Consider the following 17,820-nt stretch of genomic DNA (forward strand, 5'->3'; position numbering starts at 1 on the left):
TAAACCCTGCTCACACTTTTGTAAACAGCGCCTCAATTCGATTCTTCCTGATGCTTCACTGGGAATGGGGTGTCTGTGTCCTGCTGCACAGATGTGAGGCCGTTCCTGGCTCTTGGGGACAGAATACATAGACCTGTCCTTTCTCGTCGCACCCATAGTACTTTGTGCACTCGCAGCTCCCGGAGAGGGCCAGAGTGTGGGGCATCTCTCATGCCCTACATGTGTGATCGGGTAAGCTCGTCTGGTTTCTTTTCCCTCCTCCCTTTGGGGCAGGAAAAAAACCATTCCCAGGACCTCCGCCCCTCCTCTCCACTTTGCCCCTCGGGTATGAGCTCCACACTGTGAACACTCCAGGCCCTTAGTTTCTGTGACCTCAGGAAACCCTTTCTCGCTCAAGAAGCCCAGCTCTTGCCATTGCTCTGTGTGGCTGTCCAGACCGCTGTCCCTGTTAGTGTTTGAAAAGTCCACTTAGAGCTCCGTGGACTCTAGGACAGGCCTAGCCCCTGGCACTCCCTCCGTGGGTGAGGGCTGAAGGGCAGTAAGGAAATGTAGGGGTAGAATAACATCTTAGTTATCTCTAAATTTTATCCCACCACAGGGTGCCCACTATAGTGAGAGTTCAGTGCAGTTACGCTTAAAAATAGGAGTTAGTGATAATGAGAAGTTACCCCTTACAGCGCATTTCATCTGTGCTGAGCACTGTGCAAACGCCCCCGGTCTTTTTACAAGACTGCGAGGCAGCGAGGAGGCTTCTGTTCCCACCACGTTGCTCTGTCAGGCCAGGACTGGGGGTCTGCAGGCTACTTTTCTACTTGGTCAGCTGCCCAATGAGGGGCCCCGGGGGGGGTGGAACTTGGAAGAAGATAGAGGAGAAGAGGTGGGACTTCCTTCCGACTCGTTTACTGATTCCTTGGAGCAGCAAATGGTTCCAGTTTCCAACCCCTTTGCACGTTCCTGGCACAGCCAGGTGCCGCCCACTCCTCGGGGGTCTGAGCTCCCTGAGACCCCTCCTGCAAGTCCCCTGAACTGGCAGGTTCTTGTGATTGACTGTCACACCAATGACCCTCGAGGAATCAGTCCTCGAGAAGTCCATGCCCTCATGCAGTCCGCCTCCGCCGTGACTCAGGCTGAGCAGGTGGCCTCCTTTGGCCAAGCGGACACCAGAGGTGTCCAAGCAGAGGCTGAGCACTTGTGCATTGGGACTTGTTTTCTAGGACAGTTGCTGCCACCATCCCATGAGGGACGGATGAGCCCAGGTGAGCCCAGCAGACAACCTGCTTGGCCAACTCAGACAATGTCAAACCTCTATGCTTTGGGATGACTTGTAGTCAGAGATGAGCGAAACAGTTCCGATTATCCCAACCTCTTCCACCAAAGGGATGGTGGCTACCCATTTTGTTTGTTCGTTCCTCCAGTATGTGTCTAACTAGTGTAATTTCTGTTCGCCTCAGTGGCCCCTGACTAATGCAGCATTATTATACCCATTTGACAGGTGGGAAGACTGAGGCCCACAGAGACCCCCCATATTCCAAAGGTCGCTGCTAATAAGGGCCCTGGGCTGACTCCAGAGCCCTTGCTACACTTCATATTAATGTTACTAATCTACAGCAATAGATCACTGTGCTCTATAATAAACACCTTGTTGTAGATTTTGATGAGGACAATAATTTGAAGATGTCACATGGGCAGGGTTCTGTTTAACATCCTGAAGGCTCCAGCTGGTGAGCCAGCAGGGGGAGCTCTGTCCCTGAGGACCCAGCTGCTCTCAGCCGGCAGAGAATAAGGTGGACAAGGACTGTCCTGACCTAAATGGACTGAGCAGGCCCTTCGTCTTGGAGACTGTAGGCTCCTCAAGCAGAAGGGAAAGGAAGCAATGTCATGTTTATCAAGCCCCAGAAATTGCGCCAATTTAAATGCCATTAAACTGAAGTTGTTCTGTTTGGAGTGGATCCCCAGGAGAAGGAATCCAGGGTCCCTTCCTGCCTTTCTGCCACCTGAACTTGATTCCGCCCTGACATCAGCAGGACTTTCTCTGGAGGGGGCCACTTTGCCAGTGGACAGAGTCACTGAGTACAAGGGACCTCGGAGTATGGTGTGGCCATCTTTCCTAAGTCCTTTCGGGTAAAATGGTAACAGGAGTGAGAAAGGGCAGGCCTGCCCCCTGAATACTTGACCGCCCTGCCTCTATTTCCTCCCTCCCTCTCCACCTGAACCAGCCTTGCACTTGGCTCTGGGAGCTCCCTCCATCTGGTCCTCTGGGTGCACCTGAATTTACCTCCCATCAAGTGTGACAGTGAATATTGGACCTCAGAACCTGTCAGCAGATCTCATAGTTCCACTAACGCCGGGAAAAGGGGAAGCACCTGTCCAGCCCAAGTCACCTCCGCTCCCTGCACTAGGGTTTGGAGACAGCGGTCACTGACCCCTGGAACTCCTCAGCATATGTCATTGCCTCCTTTGTACGTATACCTGCCTCGGAACTAGGTCCAGGTAGCAGTGATAGGCCAAAGGTAGAATCTGGGACTTCCTGACTTCCCCTAGCCAAAATACCATTTTAAAACATGACGTAATGTGCAACACATACTAAAGACTACATATGACATGCCGTTATCAAGAATGACACAGCGAGTACTTAGGAGCCTACCACCCAACCTAAGAATTAGGGCACTACGCACCCTGCACACCCATCTACAGACCAGGTCCTCCTCCAGGCTCCCTCCAGAGGTAACGTTAACTGGGCTGCCGTTGCGTCCACTCCCCTATCTCAAGTGCTGATTTGTCATAATTGTATTTGTTCTTTAACTATTGGGTTGGCCAAAAACCCCAGAGGGTTTTTTTTCTGTAAAATAAAAGACATATTTTTCATTTTCACCAGTAACTTGATTGATTTGGACATTTCGAGTATGTCGGCTATCTCTCCCACACGGCACAACACTGACTGTTCTCAATTAACGTCTCAATTTAGTCGCTATCAACTTCAACTGGTCTACCCACCCATGGAGCATCGTCTGGTGAGAAATCTCCAGCACGCAACTTCACGAACCATTTTTGACATGTTCAATCAGCCACAGCACCTTCTCCATACACTATACAAATCTTTTTTGTGTTACAGTTACATTTTTACCTTTCTGAAATAATAAAGCATAATGCGCCAAAAATGTAGCATATTTTTTTCCATTTTCAATATTAAAATAGCTACACAAAATTTTATAACTTTGATACTTTTTAAAAAATATACACTGATATGATAGCTGTCACAATACAATCTAACAAAATTGTTTTGAATGAAGTTGAAGACAACTAAGTGCTACTAGAGTTTTTTTTTTAATAGAAAAAAAACAGATGAACTTTTTGGCCAATCCAGTACATGGACACTTTTTGAAAGTTCGGGCCATCAGTTTGAATTTATCCTACTGTGTCCTCAAATTACACTCAGGCTAAATATTTTTGGTAGCAATACTGCGTATAGGTGATGCTGTGTCCTCAACACATCCCATCAGAAGCAGTGTGGTGGTGTTGGTGTGTCCCATTACTAGTCATGTTAAGTTGGATCTCTTGGTGACGATGATGTCTACCAGGTGTCTCTTCTGGAAAGATACCTTTTACCTTTTGTCCTTAATAAGAAATCTGTGAGATAATAATTTGAGTCTATGTAAATATCGTTTCCCCAACATTGTTTTACCAATGACTTTAGCATCTACCGGTGATTCTTGCCTTTTTGCTCCCAGTATTTGATTTGAAGCAATATCCTTTTATTCTCAGTTAATAGTCATAAGGCAATCAAAAAACTTGTTCTCATATTTCACCTTCATTCTTCAGTTTATTTTCTCCCGGTATTTTAAAGATATTGTCTACTCTTCTCTGGCTTCTATTATTGTGGAGAGAAGTCTCCCTTCTTACATTCCAAGGGAACCTAAAGCTCAGCGGCATCATGGGGGCTGCAGCTCTAGCCCAGGTCAGCTCCCAGCCGCCCAGCCTGCCATCAGAATTGCAACTGACCCTGGAAGCCAAAAGTAGTTGAAAGGCGCAGCTAGCAACGATTTACGTCCATGAATTGGACTCCCTGTTGTTCATGGTATTAACTCTGGTTTTGGTTACTACCATTTCAATTAAGACTCACACACTTCAAAATACCTCTGAACAGCGGGACACTGATTGAATTCAAGGTGCCAGGAAGCCAAATAGAAAAATAATAGTAAAACCACTGGTCCATTTATATTGTAGTTAAAAGCTTTAATAAGCAACTATTATACCTTCTTTAACATTCTTTTTTATTCCAAATTAATCTGGAATAAGTACAATAATATACTCTGTTTTTAACTGACCTCAGTAGGTATATATGTCCAGTCTGGTCCAAGTGCTCTTTTTTTTTTTAATATTAAAAAAAATCTTTCCTGTCCCTTGGCTGGTGTGGCTGAGTGGATTGAGCACTGGCCTGTGAATCAAAAGGCTGCTGGCTCGATTCCCAGTCAGGGCACATGCCTGGGTTGTGGGCCAGGTCCCCAGTGGGGGCACATGAGGGGCAAACACACATTGATGTTTCTTTCCCTCTCTTTCTCCCTCCCTTCCCCTCTGTCAAAAAGTAAATAAATAAGACATTTTTTAAATCTTTCATTTTTATTTATTTATTAGAGAAAGGGGGAGGGAAAAGAGAGAGCTGTATCTATCAGTCACCTTTTGCACGGCCGCTACTGGGGACCTGGCCGGAAACTCAGGCATGTGCCCTGACCAGGAGTCGAACTGGTGACCTTTTAATTTGCAGGCTAATGCTCAGTCCTCTGAGCCACCCCAGCCAGGGCTGCAGTGCCCTTGACTCAAAGCTCTGGTGTGCCACTCAGAAGCATCGTTGGTACACAGGTAGGGTCAGGTTTATAAGATTTGTGAATGTTGGAAAGGGTGTTTGCATTATTCAAATGGGTACATATATTTCTGAATGTAAAACCCCTGAACGAAAATGTAATGATAGATTTTAAACACTTGCCTTTGGTCACACAGTTGCAGTAAACCACTCAATGATGAGGAAGCCTGCCCCGTTATTTAAAAAGCCCGTGGGCAATCAATATGCACTGATGTGGAAGCATCCAAGGTCACTGTCGACTGAAGGCAGTAAGTTGCAGAGTGTCGAGTAGAACATCTCTCCATGGGCAGGTGCATGTGTGTGTGTTTCTTCTGGAATACTCCTGCAGAAAGACCCTCCATCACCTCCGGGAGGAGCATGGCTATGATGGTGTTCACCAGCCTGTCGGGTGCTGGCTCCCTGCAGGCGTGGCACCGAGCACTTTTCAAACGCCTTCATTTAATCTCCACCACCCCCTTGGAGGAAGGTGTTACTATTAGCTCTCATTTACTCATTAGGAAGCTGAAGCCCAGAGAAATAAAGTCACTCAGCTTTGGTGTCCTGTATTATTCGAGGTGTTCTTTTGAACCTTGAATCTGCATTACTTTTATCAGTAAAAAAAAACAAACAAACTCGTTAATGATTGAAAATCATTCCCTCTTTGATTTTGAAACTGAGAGGAACAGTGGAAATGTTCAGTCCCAACAAGAGAATGCACACCTTGGTTGCGTCGCTTCCAGCCAGGTGCCCTTTTCCCGGCAGCCTTGTGGGGGGAAGGTGGTCAGAAGCTGCTGGAGTCATGGGTGGAGTTCAGCAGAAGCAGGAGCTGAGGAAGGAGGAAAAGCCAGCTGGAGGCCCTTCGGGAACAACCGGCTTTGGTTTCCTAAGCGCGTGATCACAGGTGAGCTGACCTCACTGCCCGCCACGGCAACATCCAAGGAAGACTTTCCAGCAAAGGGTAGCACTCACCCCAGGAAGCCTGAACAATTCACGATTAGCGACTGGCTGCAGCCCTTCTCCCAGGGCACCTGAATAAAACTGTTATTATTCAACGCACATTTTGATGCCAGACTTCATGCTAACACTTTGTTCAACACCCACAAGAGCCTGTGAGCAACATTATCCCCATTTCACCAGCAAAGATCTGGCACTTTGTGAAATTCAGTAATTTAAGTCCCACAGCAAACTGCAAGGTGAGGACCTGAACTCAGGCCTGTCTGCTCCTGTTAACTCCTGCACTGGGGTTCCCATGGGTGAGCATATGGCAGCCAGGTGTCACAGGTGGCACATGGTCAGCCCTCCCTTACTCAGCACCCTTCACCCTACGCCGAATGGCGTAGCACACACACAAACGCACCAGAAGTTCAAGGCTCCTGCCTCATGACCAGGCTCTGCATGCTCCAAATGTTGAGCAAAGCGGAACCTGCTATCGATCGCCCCAGGGCCACCTGCCCAGTGACCCCTGAAACTGCCCTGGTTCCTGTTCCTGTGGCCGACAGCCCAGACCTTTCTGTACTGATTGCGGTGTCCGGAAGTTTCCCCCTCCCCACCGGGGGCTGGTGCCCCAGACCAATCTGCCACCTGTTGGCCCCCAACTGGGACACGTAGGCCCATCACACTCGGAGGAAGAGCTGGAAGATGGGGGTGCTCAGCTGGGGCGCATCTTGGGAAGGCTCCTCATGGTCTGCCTCATGTGCCCTAGAACTCTGGTGTCTTGAAGACTTGCTCCTGGGGCAGTTCCTAGAGAACTTCCTCATGCTAAAAATAATGGTGCTGGGCAAACGTGTACCCAGCTAGTCCCCATCTCGCACTTGAATACCAGGGGCTGCCTGGAGTTGCACACACATGTGTGCACGCACACACACACATACACACACACACACTGTTTCAGGCCTTTGTTCTTAGCTTGCTTCTGTCTGAAATGCCCCTCCCACCTTTCTTCACATGACTGGCTGTTGCTTAATCCTGGAGGTTCAGCTCCAGTATCAATCACATCCTCAACCTCAAGCAGGGCTATACAGCTTTGCTCGCACCAGCCTATTGCGTGCAAATGTGTCTCCCACTCTGGACGGCAAGTGTTTAAGGATGGGGCCCACGGTTGGGTCCCCTGGCATTGCTCAGAGTCTCCCCTCGTGTCTGGCACACCTGCGGGCACTCAGGGCAAGTACGTGGCATTTCTAGTGGTGGTGTTCTCAGCCTCCAGGTGGCCTCTTCATCCTGTCACGACAAGGTTGCCTTTGTGCAGACAAGTCAGGCACTTAGGTGCCAGGGCTTCTAGGATCGCCGCTTATCTGAGGTTCATCTGCAAGAAGCTGTCGTTGAAAAAGCTTCCAGGACGGAAATATTCCTTCTGGGAATCTAATTTCTGAGCTTGTGGCCTGGATCCTTCCAGCTAAATACAGAAAATGGTGGGAGGCCTAATATTCCCAGATGGGTGTGTTTACCAGGCTAAGAAGTGTTAATCCTGTCTCTGGCCCCCCAAATGGACTTCACTTTGGAGGAAAATAGAAAAATGGAGTAATATAGCTAGCTAGACTCGATTAAATTTCTCTTAAAGAATTTTTTTTCCAGAACAGTGGTGGAGGGGAGGCAGGGTTCACCAGTTTTAACCTGGAATCGTGGAGGGGGGGCCTTTGCTGCTCGGGAGACAAGGTGCAACTGCCATTGACTTTGAAACTTCAGGAAGAGAATTTATGTGTGGTCAGTCTGTAGCAGTGTCACAAGGCGGGGCAAATGGGGAGAGGACCCGAATGGCCACAGGAGGAGCTTCCCAGGGGCAGGGAATGGGAGGGGAACCCCTGTCGTTCCCTTCTGAGGACGTCAGCTATACCGTGTACGTGGTCAAACGGCAGCACGCAGGACAAGAGCTCACGCTGCCCGAGCCCTTGCTTCTTGCCGAGCCGTACGCTGAAAACTTCACCTCCCTTCAGCCCTTTGATTCAGGAAGTCTTTAAGGTGGACATTAAAATTATCCCCATTCACAGCCGAGGGAAAAAAACAAGACTCAAAGGGTCAGTTGTCCAAGGTGACAGGCCTCCTGAGGCTTTGCAAGCACTTCCACAACTTGAAACAAATTTTGGAACTCTGGGGCAATGCAACCGGCCCTGTGTACTGAGAATTCAAGTCTCTCGGGTCGGGGGGCTCCCCAGGCAGTAGGGCAGAGGTGCCCTTTGCCCCTAGTAAACATTCTTCCACACAGTGCTCAAAAAGACAGCAACAGCAAGATTCATTAGCTAAACGAGGCACCAGCCGCCTTCTGTCAAGTAAGTGCAGTGAGCAGCAGGGGGACTCAAGCGTTTTGAAACCCCATGAACGGCCCTGGTATGGACATATTTCTGGGCCTTTAGTAGCACCTTCCCACGAATGCTAGAGAGACAGCAAGGAGGGGAAGAGTCCCTCTTTGTCAGTCAGCACTGCCAGCTCCTGATGCTGGCGCCAGGAAAGAGCGCTCGCTGGCCCCTGAGCTCAACCCGGTGACTCATCCGTTCCCACAGCCCCTGCCGGGCAGAGGCTGTTTGCAGAGCTCTGTAATTAGTTAATGAACTATCTGAATGACATTTCTCTAGACAGTCACCCAGCCTCATCCTCAGAGTGATGATTGTATTTGAGGTTATTTAAAAACATTATTGTATCCAAATAGAGTTTACATCAGCAGACAGTGTGATTAGTAATCATGCTATCCCTGGTGGAGCTATATGGTGCTATAAACTGCCTGGTGAGTTGCACAGAACGGTTGTGCCAACGGTGAGCCCCTTCCTTCCCCCAACGCTGGCGCTGGCGGGCTTCTCTGCCGGGAACCCCCCCCCCCCCCCACACACACACAGAGGAAGTCGAGAGAACAGCTTGCGGCCAGAATCCAGCTGACCTTGGTTTAGAGCAGGCTGTTTTCGGAGGAGCTTCTCCACTAATTTGATCATCATCTTCTGGTGTGAACTAACGCTTCCTTATCTTTACTGACAGGGATCTAGGTCCGCCTTTGTGTGCCACAATTTTGGGAAATATTTGCTTGATACAGTTAAACACGGAGGTGTGGCTTACTGAACATCTCCAAGCCTTCATCTCCTTCTCTGTGAAGGAGGACTATGTGGCAACGGTAATGAGGGCTGACATTTCAGGGCTCATCGTGCACCAGGCACTGTTCCTGGCATTGCACCCGGACCGTCTCGGACGGCCCCCAGCAAATGCTGGGGGCACCGACGCTCTCTCTGACACCCCACTCTCACTAGGTACTGTAACTAGGTCCTGCTGTTGTTCTCCCTTTTCGTGTCAGGCAACCAAGTCACAGAGAGGGTCAGTGACCTCTCCAAGATCACTTCCCTACGAATAACAGAGCCAGGATCCAAATTCAGGAGACTGATTCCAGAGCCCACGTGCTAACTACTATGCTACTCAGATTTTTTCATAAGGCTGTGAGGATTCAGTGAGATGCACTCCATAAATGTATCCTGTGTGCCAAGTACTGTTCCAGGTGTTAGAATGAAGGACAAAGCCCTGCCCTCATGGATGTCACATTCTAGAAGGAGTATTATCTACTCAATGCTTTTAGTGTGACATTCAGGGCTAGGCCAGTGCTCACTCGGTTCGGGTTGTCAGGGCTTTAGAAGTTTCTGCATGGTATTTTAGTTATTCATGAGCACGTTTTAACACTCCTACTACCTTATAAATCCCTGAAAGGCAAAATTAATTTCTCCTTTGTTTCCACATGTCTTCTAACTCCTTATACATGGTAGGAAGCCAGTAGAGATTTGTTAAGAAAACCTGTTGATCCTGGATGCACATGAAGGAAGTATAAAAAGTGCCCAACCCATGCATGAATGCAGATGTTGTCAAAGGCAAGTTCATCTACAGCTGTAAGTATATGTGAGATAGAGAAGCACGTGTCAGTGGCTAAGGGGATCACATGAGATGTGCGTGGAAAGCCCTTTGACAATGGAAACACATCCAACTCCACCATGCGCTGCACGTTATGCAGAGAGAGAAGTGGGGGGTGGGGTAGGAGAGGCTTCTGCTGTTCTGTGCTTCCGGTGGAGAGGATGCAACCCCAGGACATGAACTGCCCCCGGCATGTGAATGGCAACCTACCAACCACACATAACAGCAGTGAGTGAATAGCAAGTGTTTTCACACAAGCCAACACAACAAATTCTTTTTTAAAAAAAATTTTAGTCGTTTATTTTTAGAGAGGGGAAAGGAGGGAGAAAGAGAGGGAAAGAAACATCAATGTGTGGTTGCCTCTCACATGGCCCCTACTGGGAACTGGCCTGCAACCCAGGCATGTGCCCTGACTGGGAATAGAATTAGCAACCCTTCGGTTTGCAGGCCCGCACTCAATCCACTGAGCTACACCAGCCAGGGCAGAGAATTCTTATTGTAAAGAAACAAAAAGGGCCCTGGCTGGTGTGGCTCAGTGGATTGAGCGCGGGCCTGCGAACTAAGGGATTGCGATTCGATTCCCAGTCAGGGCACATGCCTGGGTTGCAGGCCAGTTCCCAGTAGGGGCCAAACAAGCTGATCCCTGGCCTCTCTGTTTAGAGAGAAAGACACCCAAAACCGAATAACTATAACGTATATATGCAAAGTCTATACTAGAAACACCCAAGACTCCTTACGGAGGCTTCTACCAGGGTCTTAAAGAACGTGATGGAGAGGACCTGGATGAAGAAAAGAGACGATGGCATTTCCAGCAGGAGGGAACCCACGCTAGCTATTTGGGGGGAGGGGAGACACTGTGGTGAGACTGGAGGGCAGGGTGCACGGGCGAAAGGCTGGCAAGGTTGTCTGGGGCAATGCCATAATGCAGTTGGCAGGCTCAGTGAAGGACCCGGGCCCTCTGAAGATTAGTGGATCTGAAATGGGAATGAGAGCTCAGCCCAGAAGCAGCCTGGAGGGGGGGCCGGGGCCATCCTTTCCCTTCAGGTCGTGGTTCAAAGGGGCTGTGTGTGATCTGAGGTACGCTGTGGTCTGTACGACAAAAGGCCACCCATTCCTATGAGGAACTATTGACGGCTCCCTCACTATTTCCTTCCATAGCAAGCCCTACAAATATCATTCCCCAGGCACCTAAATTAAACAAAGCCTTATTCAGCAGCAAGATGGCAAATTCTCATAATGAAAGGATTTATTTTTTAAAATACATTCTATTATGTCATTACAGTTGTCCCAATTATCCCCCTTTGTTCCCCTTCACTCAGGACCCCCACTCCCTCCAGCAATTTCCCCCTTAGTTCATGACCATGGGGTCGTACATGTAAGTTCTCTGGCTTCTCCATTTCCTAAACCATTCTTCACATCCAGGGGGATGGCTCTGTGGCGCCTATCAGTTATGCTTCTTAATCCCTGTACCTTTTCCCCCATTCACCCCATTCCCCTTCCCAACTGATAACCCTCCAAATGATCTCCGTATCTATGATTCTCTTCCTATTCCGGTTGTTTGCTTTGTTTGTTTTCTAGATTCAGTTGTTGATAGCTGTGAGTTTGTCGCCATTTTAATGTTCATAGTTTTGATCTTTTTTTCTTAGATAAGTCCCTTTAACATTTCATGTAATAATGGCTTGCTGATGATGAAGTCCTTTAGCTTGACCTTGTCTTGGAAGCACTTTATCTACCCTTCTATTCTAAATGATAGCTTTGCTAGATAAAGTAATCTTGGATGTAGGTCCTTGCTTTTTATCACTTTGAATACTTCTTTCCAGTCCCTTCTTGCCTGCAAGGTTTCTTTTATGAGATCAGCTGAGAGTTTTATGGAAACTCCTTTATAGGTAACTCCCTGCTTTGCTCCTGCAGCTTTGAAGATTCTCTCTTTAACTTTTGGCATTTTGATTATGATGTGCCTTGGTGTGGTCCTCTTTGGGTCCCACTCACTGGGGACTCTTTGTGCTTCCTGGGCTTCTATGTATATTTCCTTTACCAAATTAGGGAAGTTTTGCTTCATCATTTTTTTCAAACAAGTTTTCAGTTTCTTGCTCTTCCTCTTCTCCTTCTGGCAGCCCTATGATTCAGATGTTGGTACATTTGGAGATGTTCCAGAGGCTCCTTATACTCTGTTTTTTAAAATTCTTTTCTCTTCTTGCTGTTCTGGTAGAATGCTTATTTCTTCCTTATGTTCCAAATCATTGATTTGAATCTCAGCGACATCCCCTCCACTGCTGACTTGCTGTAGGTTTTTATTTCACCTAGTGTAACCTTCATTTCTGCCTGGGTCTTTTTTATGCTGTTGCCGTACTCAGTGAGTTCTCTAAGCATCCGATCACCAGTTTTGAACTCTGCATCTGCTGGTTTGGTTATCTCTGGTTTGTTCCGTTCTTTTTGTGGAGTTTTGTTCTGTTCTTCCATGTGGGCCATATTTCTGTGTCTCCTCATTTTGGCAGCCGCCCCGTGTTTGTTTCCATGTGTTCGGCAGAGCTGCCGTGACTCCCTTTGCAGCACGGCCTACTGTAGAAAATGCACCTCCAGACTGTGTGGAGTGGAGCCTTACGTGTCTGCCAGGGCAGGGCAACCCATTTCCCCGCCTTGTGGCTCTGTGTGTGGGGAGGGCTCAGCGAGGGGACCATGCCACTGCCTGGCTTCTGGAGGTTTGCCCACTTGTCCTCTTTCCCGCCACTTCACTTACTCCCTGTATGTGACTGGCGCCCTTCCAGCTGTTGCCCTGGTGGTGAATCCCAAAGAACTGGGGTCTGCGTAAGTTCTAAATCCACGCAGGCCCTCTAAGCAGTGTTTCCTGAAAATCCAGCAGTTTCTTCTGATGGTCCAACCCCACTGATTTTCACACCCAGAAGTTTTGGGGGTTTATCTTCCTGGTGCTTGGAACCCTGGGCTGTGTAGTCCGGCCTGGGGCTGGGACCCTTCACTCCCGAGGCACCCCTCCTCATTTTTATCCACCACACGTGGATGTGGGACCACCTGATCCGCCGCCTCTCTGCACCATGCCGCGTCTCCCTGCCTCTCCGCCCACCTCTGCATCTCCACCCCTCCTACCCGTCTGGATGAATGTGGCTTCTTTAAATCCTTGGTCGTCGGTCGGACTTCCTTACCGTGCAATTTTTCTGGCAGTTCCAGGTGTTATTTGTTTTGAAGTTTGGTTGTCATGTTTTCTGTAGCTGTTCAAAGAGGCAAACTGTGTTTACCTCCATCCTGACCAGGAGTGGGCGTGATGAAAGGATTTAATCGGAAACCTAAGAAAAGTCTCCCTGCGGCCTCCTCATCAAATAACTTATCCTCCTACAAACAACCTCCCAACCAATTCCGAAAATAACGTCTGGAAAAGAAACCCTTTTTAGAAGGTCAGGCACTGCCGATAGGCCACTTACAGCAGACTCGGGATTCCTGCCTTTAGTGAGCAAAATCCAGGTATGCCAGCTGCGGGCTTTATTATTTAAAGGTCCTAGGGCCAGTCGAGTCTCACAGACCACCCTTGCAGAGTCACTTAAGAGGCCAAACAAGCACCTGAGCTTTCCCTGGGAGACACGGCTGCTTTGGTGAAGTCTGGCCTTGGGCAGGGGACCACAGTGTTTCAGAGACCTTGGAAGCTACACAGTCTTCTGCAGCGGGCCCACCTGGGCTCATATCCGGGCTCTGACACTTCCAACTGTATGTCCTTAGGTAAGTTACCTGAGCCTTGTGTACTTCCACTTCTTGTCTGTGCAAGAGGGACTTAGTCTGCTCAGGCTGCTATAACACAATAGCACAGGCGAGGTAGCTTATAATCAACAGAAATTTACTTCTCTCAATTCTGGAGGCCAATGTCTAAGACCAAGGCACCAGCATGATCACGTTCAGGTGGAAGCCCTCTTCCTGTTTCACAGGAACGTAACTTCGAATTTACTCGCTGTGGTGGGAGGCCTTAGGGGCCTCTCTGGAGCCTCTTTTCTGAAGGTAATCCCATTGGTGAGGGCTCCACCCTTAGGATTTGAGCACTTCCAGAAAGCCCCACCTCCTAACACCTTCACCTTGAGGGGAGGCTGGGGGGGGGTACGGTTTCAACATAGGAATTTGGGGAGGGGGGAACACAAACACTCAGACAGACCATAGCAGGGATAATACTAACACCTCCTTCTTAGAGTTCTCCTAATGATTAAGTCAATTAATCCTCATAGAGGATGAGAGCTTGGCACGTAGAAAGCTCCATAGAGGTGTTTGCTGTTATTTTTATTACTTTAGTGTCAATTAATTGATTTGTCACTTTTCTCCGATTAAGCTGTACCTGCCACAAATTTTCATTTTGAGTTAAGGGTCCCGACCATGATAACTGGCACTAGTCATCCGGTTGGACTGCGATCGCACAGGCGCATGCTGTTCCCAGCTTTCGAAGGTGCCGTTACCAGACTGGTGTTGTGGGCCTGGAATCCTGCGTGGATTCCCAGGGGCCAACAGCTTATAGACACCGTGATGGCAAATACCACCCGTTCCAGTTCAGTCTGGGTATCTTGTAGCCAATCAACAGCACGGCACTGCTATGGGTATCAATAGGTTTTGAATAAAGTTAACCTGGAAAACAGAGGCATTTTGGAAAATCACAAACAGGGCTTTCCCAGGTGCAAGTGGGTTAAACTCTAGCTTCTGCCCTATAAGAACAACCCTAAAGAACACGAGAAATGCCAGTCAGGTCAAGACTCATTGGATGGAATGCTTGATTTACACATGAGTTTAAAATTTAAAACACATTTTCAAATGAGGGAATAGTTTATAGATTGTTTGTGTACTTTAAACTCAGTAACTTTGAAGAATCTTAACATGAACAAAGGGAATGGTGCTAATCACTCTTCTTCATTTACCGAGAATAATGCTCCCTTTGGTTAGTGAAAAGTGAGAAAAGCGAAACCAGTTTTGCCTCTCAGTCTGCATTGCTGCTGCCCAGTAGAAGAATGTGATCTTTAAACCCAAACAACCCCCCAAATCATTAATCCAGGGTGGCCAAGTTTCCCGAGGGATCTAAGAAAAGAAATGAAAAGATGCCCTTCACATCTAACAACCCACTTTGAAGGCGGTGGAAATGGCTCCAGAGATCCGCTCTGGGAGGTTTGCTCGCTTGGAAGGGGAAAGAAAGGTGCGTTATTCCGGCACAGCAATGACGAAACACGGTGCGTGCAGCAGCCAAGAGACGTTCACAAACACCAAAGCTGAGAAAAGCTGTGAGTTTAGAAGACTTTCCTTCGTCAGCTAGACACTCCCAGAAAGCGAGGAGGCCATGTGCCTGTCAACTTGACCTTTGCATTTCGGTCCCTAACACACAAGACGTAAACGCTCAATAAATATGCTGGTTCAACAGCTAGGAAAGACCTGGTAACATGGCCTTGATAATACACCACGTTTCACAGTTAACAATGACTTAACATCATTTTTGTTCACATCTGGTCTCTGGGCAGTGGCAGTACAGATGATCTGTTTTCTATTTTTCTGCATTGTCTGAATTGCTTACGAGTACGGTTTTTTGTTTTTGAAATGCAATGTAATGAAATTATTTCCCCCTTGGGAAAAAAGTAATTCTCATAATCATCATCACTGATTTCTTGACCCCTCTTGAAACAAGTTAGGGATTTGATTATGTCATTGATTAAATTCAACAGGAGGAGGAAGTAGATTTAGTAATTCCATAAATATTTATTCAACATCTACTTATTGATCGAGGGAGGGAGGAGGAATACAGGCTTGAAAAACGCCAGTTTATGGCCTAAGAGGGAGACTGGCATTGAACAGATAATCCCACTAACACGCAGTCACTGCAAGAGTGATAGCTACCTGGTCAGGCGCCCGGGCTAGGAGCACCTATGTCTCCAGGATGAATCCCCGGCGCATGGGCCAAACTCCACTCTTCTCCTTGCTGTTTCCCCTCCCAGAAGGCCCTGTCTTCTTCTTCCACCTATCCAAACTTGACCTTGCTTCAGAATCCTGATCAAGTCTCTGGTTCCTGCTCAAGGCCTCCATGACTGCTGGGGTCCTCACTTCCTCCCTCCTCTCAGCAGCTCTGCCATCTTGTGCTAAATCAGATACTGCCTTGAGGATCACATAGCTCACTAGTAGTTGTTTTAGTCAGAGAGAGCAAGGAGGAGAGTGAGAGAGAAAAAGATTAAGGAATTAGCTCACGCAGTTATGGAGGAGCAAGTCCAAAATCTACCCAGCAAGCTGGGGACCCAGGAAGAGTTGCAGTAAGGGCCCAAAGGCAGTTTGCTGTCAAAATCCCTCTTGCTCTAGGGAGTAATCTTTTTTCCCTTAGGGCCTTCAACTGATTGGATGAGGCCCACCCACACTAGGGAGGGCAATCTGCCTTACTCAAAATCCTCCAATTTAAACCTTAATCTCATCCAAAAACATCTTCATGGAAACATCCAGAATAATATCTGACTGGCTATCTGAGCACCAGGGCCGAGCTGACACATAAAGTTAAGCCTCACAGGAATCTTATTTCCCTAATTAGGATCTACCGTCTGGGAAGGCACGGGTCAGCTCTTTCACGTCTAAATTGTCCCGAAGGCTGAGCTCAGGAATTATTGTCAGGAGCTGCTTAGTAGAGGAAGAGTAGAGGAACAGAATAGCAAGACTTGAGAGACCCTCTGGAGGCAACCCCCTGCACCTCTGGGAACAACAGAGGAGATGCGACCAACACCCACCTGGTCCCCAGAGTGCTGGACCTGGCAGCAGAAACAGCAAACGCATACCCCCGACTCTTTCCCTGTTCTGCAAACCATTCTGCAGGCAGACTCAGCCATACCTTTCAGGGTAATAACGGGTTCAGGCAGAAACGTCTGTTCATGCAGTTTGAGCTCAGCACAGTCTTGGCCAGTGAAGGAAAAGAACACCACAAAGGCATGTTGTGGCCTAGAAAGGAATTTCTGCCCCTGGTCTCTGATTGTCTTTTTATGACATATAAGCGTGTACCTGTTTCAGCCTTTCTCTTTCTCCCAAGCCTTTAATGATTTCTGCAACAAGCTCACGCCTCTTATCTGTCCCTCCCCCCAATCAAGCACCCAGGCTCAGGGGGGGGGGGGCTTTGTGCTTTCTCAGCCAATTCACAGTCTCAAATTGGCAATTCTAAACCCAGCGTCTAATTTCTAGGCTTCCCCTAAATTCCAGAGCAGGTTGTTGCTTAGGCCAGAGGATGAGGCAGGCCTGGGCCAGAAATCTCAAGCAACTGGAGAGGGAGGTCCTGAAGCCACATTTCAATGTTAGTCTCCATTTTCAAGTGCCCCACAATTATCAGGCGCCCTTATTTATCCCCTCTTCTGCATCTGTAAAAATCCTTGTCGTTCTTCCTCAGTCCCAGCAGAAAAATGGGCAAAGGATAGGCACAGACTGCTCAGAGACAAGGAATTCCAAATGTCTCTTAAGCACACAAAAGGATGACCAATTATGCTCATCATAATAGGAATGCAGATTGAAAGTACAAAGGGAATATATCAGATTGGCGAAGATCAGACGTTCGTGAACACAGTCTGGTGGAGTTGTGGGAGGTTCACGCTGTGGACGCAGCTGGTGCAAGGCCCGCCTTCCCTTACCTCCTCGGGGAGCAATTTGGCAAAATATCTCACGTTTTAAAATGCACTAGTTTGATGACCAAGCACTTCCATGTCCAGGTATTAACAGATGTACTCCTACATTCATGCAAGACGTCAAGTGCCCAAGAATGTACATTGTGGCATTGTTTATAGTAGCTGAAGACTAGATAGCTATTAACAGGGGACCCATTCAAACACAGACTCCTACACAGCCACTCAGAGGAATAAGGAAGGTCTGTGTGGACTGATGTGGAACATTTCACAGGGGTGTGTTCGGTGACAAGGGCAAGGAAGATGCGGTGCATACGATGCGCTAGTATTTGTGAGTGAAGACTGTGCACATATGTGTCAGTAAGTGCTCAGAGGAACCCGGAATGACACCCCGTAACCTGGAGATACTTACTGGCTGCCTCTAGAGCAGGGGCCTGGGAGGCTTCAGCACATCAGAGGGAAGGAGGTTTATTTTTAACTGAGTACCTATTATGGGTTGAATTA

Source organism: Artibeus jamaicensis, unplaced genomic scaffold (genome assembly GCF_021234435.1).
Source record: "Artibeus jamaicensis isolate MK-2021 breed Jamaican fruit bat unplaced genomic scaffold, CSHL_Jam_final contig_490, whole genome shotgun sequence".
Lineage (NCBI taxonomy): Eukaryota > Metazoa > Chordata > Mammalia > Chiroptera > Phyllostomidae > Artibeus > Artibeus jamaicensis.